This window comes from Octodon degus, unplaced genomic scaffold (assembly GCF_000260255.1).
Source record: "Octodon degus isolate 3935 unplaced genomic scaffold, OctDeg1.0 scaffold00240, whole genome shotgun sequence".
In the NCBI taxonomy this organism is placed as follows: Eukaryota; Metazoa; Chordata; class Mammalia; order Rodentia; family Octodontidae; genus Octodon; species Octodon degus.
In genome coordinates, this window is record NW_004524816.1 from 1,621,561 (window position 1) to 1,628,534 (window position 6,974).

At 51.2% G+C, this 6,974-nt stretch overlaps 1 protein-coding gene across 1 annotated transcript in view; it reads right to left on the reverse strand.

Moving 5' to 3' along the window:
- Positions 1-4,082, reverse strand: part of Slc16a9 (solute carrier family 16 member 9) — a 46,733-nt gene extending 42,651 nt beyond the window's left edge. Inside the window, exon 1 of the mRNA XM_004645878.2 lies at positions 3,988-4,082. The gene's annotated coding sequence lies outside the window, so the exon portion shown is untranslated. The remainder of the gene's footprint in view (positions 1-3,987) is intronic.
- Between the last annotated feature and the right edge of the window lie 2,892 nt (positions 4,083-6,974).

Below are 6,974 nucleotides of genomic sequence, written 5' to 3' on the forward strand. Positions count from 1 at the left end.
TATTAATTATGGTCATATGTGGGAGGCAAGAGTAACAGACTGTCTGTATATCTCCCTTTAACCCATGAATGTTCACCTGTATTTTCAAATACATTTTTATTATGATAAAAATAATTTAAAATAACACCACATTAAATAAGGTTGAAAAAAAGATCCCTCATTCATTAATACCATGAGCAGTGATGTGTTTCCAAGTCCTACCTGCAAGATCAGATGAGAACACAGCAGGATTGGTAAACTCTTCAGGGTCTGAGAACAGATGAAAGATCTAGAGAGATTAGTGCCAAACACAGGCAAAACAGGAGCCGAGCGACAAATACCAGGCACGGTCTTCATCTCCTGTGTCCTGCACCCTCCCACCTTTCCCGTGCTGCCGGCCTCTTGCCACAGTTTCTCTCCACTCCACCCTCCTCACAGGCCAGCCAAGGACAGCCACATGGTGAGGGAGTCTACGACAATGCTGAGGACACTGAAGTGTTCTTCCGCTTCACATCTTTTCACAATTAATACCTAATGACCTAAAGTCCAATCTGTTATCGGAAAGCACACTTCAGTACACCACGCACAAACTGTTGTTTGCTGCAGCAACTTCCAAATAAAAAAATCGAAACACATAAGAGATGTATATAAGATGCTGAAATAAGGGACCTGGGATATAGTTCAGTGGCATAAGCATCTGCCTGGCAAGCTCAAGGTCCCAAGTTCAATCCCCTGTACCAGGAAAAAAAAAAAGATGCAGAAATACAAAAACACCTGGTGCATTTAGGGGCTTATTAAGAGTAATGAGAATACTGGAAATTAACATTCTTCCAGATTTTGTGGTCATGAGGCTATCCCATTCGCTAATATTTTTCTTATCCCATATTCTGCCTTTTCCCAAAGAGCTTCAGTCTGTTATGGGTGGGTTACTAAAGTTCAAGATCATATAAGAGCTTAAGACACAAGAAGACACTGAGATATGCTCCATCCCTGAATGTGTACTGTGAAATTAATTAGAATCCTGGGAACACAAAGGAAAAATGTAGAGGAATACTCCTCCTCCAGGTGCAGGCCCTATCTCTATGTCAACATCAGCTACCATGTAGAATGCCTTTATTGTGGGACAACACAATAGCTGAAAACACAGGCTCTGAAGGCAGCCTGCTGGGCCCGAGCTCTGCCCTAATCATTCACTTTATTGAGTGACCTTATCAAAACTTCAGTCTAAAACAAAATAATGCCTCACTAGAGAACAGTGTGACTCCCTTGACATACCAGGTCTAATAAACATTAACAATTACTGTCATTATTAAAATTGAAGCAAATAGTAGAAAGTAGTTTTACATTTTCCTGGGCCAGGCAAGTGGAAGTGTTTTCCTATCTAAAGTTTGAATCAAGCTAAGAATTGTTACACCACAAGATTATAGATTTAGCACAAAAACAATGTTGAATGTGAAGAAAGAATTGAAGATTATTTGGAACCTTTTAGCCTATTGATAAGAACCAAACATTAGTGGAATCTTACCACTTATTTTCAGGAAGCTGAATTTAATAGTTAAGGAGGCTGAGATTGTTGCTGTCGATACAATAATGTTCGATCCCACTTTAGCTTCTTACCGCCATGTGTCACACGCTTCTACTCTAGCCCCATCCCACCTCCCACACATCAGTTCTGGGCTCCAGCTCCACTGCAAACCCCTCAGCTTCCTTTGCACACACCTGACATCCACACTCTGTCCTGCTCTCATCCTAGCCAGCCTCTTTTCAGCAGGGAGCTCCCCACGCTTTCCCAGTACCAGCCAAAATGCTGCACCCACCGCAGAACTCTTCTCGGTTCTTAACCTTGAATGAACTTCTTCTTTCTTTGTCATTCAATAGTACATACTAAAGCTGCTGTCCTATGATTCCAGTTAAACTGTTTTATATTACACAGATGGGGAAACAGCTTTATCTTTCCCACTAGACCAAACACTTGGACGGAAGGGGGCCATGCCTTCTCTCCTTGAACTTAATGTTTTTTATTTTGTTTTTGAAGTCCTGGGGATTGAACCAATCCTCTGAACTAAATCCTTAGCCTTTTCAAACTTTTATTTTGACACAGGATTGTTTAACCCTACTAAACTGCCCAGGCTGGGCTCAAATGTGCAATCTTTCTGTCTCTATCCTCGCAGAGTGAAGTCCTTCTCTTTTACTTTGTCCTGGAACCATACGTAGGGCTACTTTGAAACTGAACTACGCATCCAGCCCCTTTTTACTTCTATTTCCATACAAAGTCTCACTAAGTTGATCAAAGTGACCTCACTAGTGGTTCTCCTTGCCCCAGCTTTTTGAACAGGTGGGATTATGGCTTCAACCTTTATAGCTGAATCCCTTCTTGCACAGAGAATAATGCAGTGTCTAAGAAAACACCAACTGTCTCAAAATGTATCAGTTTTGTAATCTTTACTTAAAACTGAAGTTAGTAGGTGATTCTTTCCCTGGAAGGTTACCCTTTCTCAAGCAAGCTTTCAGTTCATCTTCCTACAAGCTGCATGCCACTGCATTCTACTGCAGGCGGACAACCCAAAATGCAAGTTCAAAAGAATGGGATGTGAGAGTAAAATCTGATGCCCTGACAACATCTGTCTAAGTGTCACCATCCAGCTCTAGTTCCATGGCCAGATTCCCCCCCAAGCATGACAATCTGTCTTGATAAAGTATAGTTAGACTCATTCACACTAATACCATTGTCATCAGCTTTCCAGCCAACATCAGAAACCAGCAAAGCTCTCCTGTTGTCCTGCTCCATCTTACTACCTTTTGTCCATCCCCACTCATCCACCAAGGGCCCGTCACCCCACTCACCTACACACAAGGGGGAGACCCAACCACGATGATCTCAGGCTGTGGGCGGTGCTGACTGTGTGTCTTGCTGTAAAATTTCAGGTCAAACAAATTTACTATCTAATTTTTACTTCCAAGATCCTGGGGGTGGGGGCTTGTTTCTGGTAATGATAAGAGTGCTAACCCTGTATTTACATATTATTTAAAAGAAGCTACAATCATGTCCTGAATAATCTCCCCTTCCACTCTGTGATCTCTAGCTTCTCCCTCGTCTGCCTAAGCCAGTCTAGACAATTGCTAAGAGGATGTTGCTCAGCGCCAGGATGGGGCTGGAGAGTGGGAATCCACCCTCAATGTAAAAGCTATTCAAGATCTTTAAAAAGTACACCCCAACACTGGCCCAAAGAAGTTGTATAAAGTAACATATGCTATAAATCATATATTTAGTAGAAATGATGCCGAAACTTCCGGGATCGGACGCGCCATAAAGCGCTGCGTTGTTCGAACCGCCACTCTCTAAGTTACCAGACGCCTGGGCAGGCTGGGGCGATGCGGGCCGGGTACCTAGGGCGAGCCGGAGAGGAAAAGAAGCATCGAGTTGTCCCGGTTCCGCTCGGGGTCCCGGGGTCGCGGTGGCCCAGATGCAGGTGGCCCCGTGGTCCCCACACACCTGGCCTCCTGCGCTCGCCTGGGCTGACCTGCTGCCACTGCAGAGCCTGCCCTGCACCTCGCCGCTTTGCTTGAGCTCAGATGCAGTCGGGCGCCCCAACAACCTTCACCTGGGCACCTGCTGCGTCCCACCCTGCTGGAAGCCCAGGCCCAGAGCGCTAGGGGACACGGACACGGCCCGGGGAGCGCAGTCCTCTCTGCTCCCGTCTGCGCCCCGCAGCCGTGTCCGGAGACTGGACCGTTCTTCAGCGAGTGCCACCCCGGGACACACCACCGCCGCCGCCGCCACCAGGATTCCGCTACTTTTTGTCCTTCTACTCCTGGCTAATGGCGGCCCTCAGATTCCCGGGAACCTGTGCCCACGTGGAGAGCGACTCCACTCCAAAGGAGGGCGAGGAGGGGTGGGCGCGGGACCCCAGCCCGCACCCTCGGAGCCCGGCTCGGAGCCGCCCGGCCACGGAAGCCGGGTCGCGGTGGCCTCTCTGCTCACTGTTGGGGTCCCCGCAGCGCGGTTACCTGCGGGGCTCGGCGCACACAGGCGCGGTGCCCGGCGGCGCGGTGCCCGGCGGCCCGGGTGGCCTCTGACTCGGCGCCGCTATTTATCCCTCGGCCGCGTAGGGATGGGCCGCTAGGCGCTGCCCCCGGCCGCCGCCCTCCGCCCGGCCGGCCTCTCGGAGCAGGGCGCCCGCCTCCTCGGGCTCCACCCCCGCGCCCCCTCCTCCTCCTCCTCCTCGCTGGAAGTTTGTTCTCCCCTCGCCTCCGCGCTTTGCGGGACGCCCCGGCCGGTCTGAACTGGTTGTGACCGAGCGGGTGGCGGGGGAAGGAGGTGGCGGCGGAGACCGAGGCGGAAAAGCTGACGGCGGGGGCGCTGCGCCTGCTCCGGCCGGGCGGGCGGGCGGAGGGCTGAGGGCGCAGCCCGGCGCGGAGCCCCAGGACCCGGCCCGAGATGAACGCGAGCCGCCCTCGCCTCCCTGGCTCCCGGGGCCCCCGGGCGCCCTGTTGACCGGAGCTGCAGGCCCGGCTGGCGGTGGTCCCGGAGAAATAGGCACCGGAACGTGGGGAAGGCCGGGCGCCTGGGCCGCGGGAAGCGGGACAGCCGAGCGCCGCGTTTTGTGGCCGCCCGCGGGGCAGGGGCGTCCCGGGGTGCAGGGAGCGCGGGTGACGTCCAGGTTGTGCCAGGCTGCGCTATGCCGGCCGGGGCGACACGGGACTCACGGGCGCTGGTGGGACCCCAGAGTCGGCCGGGGCAGGCCGGAGGCGACAGTCCGTGGGAGCCCGAGCCACACGGGGTGTACCACCCGCCCCCCACGGGAGCACACCCTGTGGGATGGTGCTGCAAGCACCCATTTTGCTAGAAAGCCCCTCATCCTTTCTCCCGGCTTCTCAAGCGGACCGAGACCATCCATCCCCGACAAGAAGGTCCTTACGCGCTTAAAGCCCTGGGTTCCGACTAAGACAAGGACTGCACCTTGCAAAGAGTTCCTTTCAGAAATCCAGACAGAACTGCCTGAACTTCAGGGACATGATGCTCTATCTGTGACATCGGGAGATGTCATGTCTGTGAATGGAGTCTGTGTAAGATGACAGTTCAGGATGACCTGGGGACCTGGCCACCCTGACCCGTGTTCTGGAGGCATTCTCTGCCCCGCGCTCTCTCTACCAGTCCCCCCAACCCCACGCACGCGAGCACACACACACTAACTGGTTCTCAGGTTTTAGGGAAGAAAATGACCACAACAGTCCTTAGCCAAAAGCATTGATTCTCTCTGAAAGGAAGAAAGGGTACCAAATAGATAACAATGAGACTGCTTGCTGCGAGCTGCTGTTGGCCTGTAATCATTACCAGGTTAGTACCCATCCACAGCGTGCTGGTGCCTGGCCGTGCACGCGGTGCTTGCTTACCCAGTGCTCTTTCTTTGATTCAGACAGATCCTTCAGATCACCTCCTACCTTGATGGTGAATTGGACTAATATACTGGATACTATATTTTGAGAACAAGCAAATCCTGCTTGAAAAATACTCCTCCATCATCAACTAGTTTGTGAAATTTTGCCACATACCTGTTTTTACCTACACCGGTTTCCTCCACATCTCTTTTGTTCGTGGTTGTACAAACATTTGGCTTGCCTGGGCCACCCTGAGTAAAGAGGAATTTTTTTAGTCACATATACAACAAATTGCTTTTTAATATTTCTTTGCTTTACTATTTTAACTTATTAAATTATTTTACAAAATAACAGAAGCCCAACTTCAATAACCAAACAGGAAAACTTCCACATCTGCTTAATAAACACCTGTATTTACAGGCATGTGCATCTGTGGTAGGCTGAAATATTGTTACTCCTGTGTTTCACGCTGAGTCACACAAGTGCCTGGCACATCGGACATTTGTGTGCCCTGTTTGCTTGGCATGGACACAATCCAGGCTTGTGCACCTTAAATTGGAGACAAGCCAGCTGGAGTGGTGCACACCTGTGATCCCAGCGTGCTGGGAGGCTGAGACAGCAGGTTGGGAAGTCCTGCCTGGGAAATTAGTGAGATCCCGATCCCGCCCAGTGCGATGGCCCTAGGTTTGACCTCCAGACCAAAAGAAACAAAAAGGTGTTAAAGTCACAGAATGATGTTAAAAGCTCACATGTAGCCTCCAGGACAAGGTTGAACTTATGTGTTTCCTGTGCCTCAGAGTGAATCTGCAGGCCAGCCAGGCCACCCCGCCAACTCAGAACTGAAGTGTCCAGAAGGCCACTGCAGAGCTTAGAGCACCAAAGCTGTCTCTGGCGGGGCCACCACTGCGCTCAGGGGACTCTGGCAGGCCACAATGTGATAATTGCCCCATCCTCTGGGAAGGTCACTGTTCAGTCACAAGACAGCAGGGCCCCAAGACATGCAAGAAACAGCCAGCATTTTGGTCCAACTCTTGCCATGCCCCTGCATGGGGACTCAGCACTCAGGGAAGCTGGAGAAGGAACACCCTGGCCCTACCTTGCTAAAGCTGGGAAGACAAATGCGTGGTGGGAAGACAGCATAACCCAGCCTGGCAACCCTTACTCCCAGGTTTTTACATCCACTGACTTGGAGACACAAGAGTCCTGCCAGCCTGAGCCAGCCGTGTGAGAAAAATCCCACTGGTTTTCCTGTCCTGTGTGCCCCTGAGGTCGTCTCTAGGCCTAGGGGCAACATGCTGTCAGCCAGATGGAAAGGGAGAAACCCTTGAGAAAATGAAGAACAGCACACAAAAAAGAAGGGAATTTTGGGGCTATCAGCATCATTATTATTCAATTCCCAGTTCCAAGAAAAGAACTTCGTAACTTGTGAAATACTCTAAATTTCTCCTCCTGGGACTATTGGGTCCTCAGGCCTTGGAGAATGAGCTGGGGAGATGAAGCTAAAACCACTCCTCAGTCTGAGTGAGGAAGCAGGAAGGCAGGAGGGGATAAGGCCTGGGGCTGCTGGGAGTGCCTAGAGCCCTCACTTACTGAGCAAGGTCTCCTTTCTACAGAGA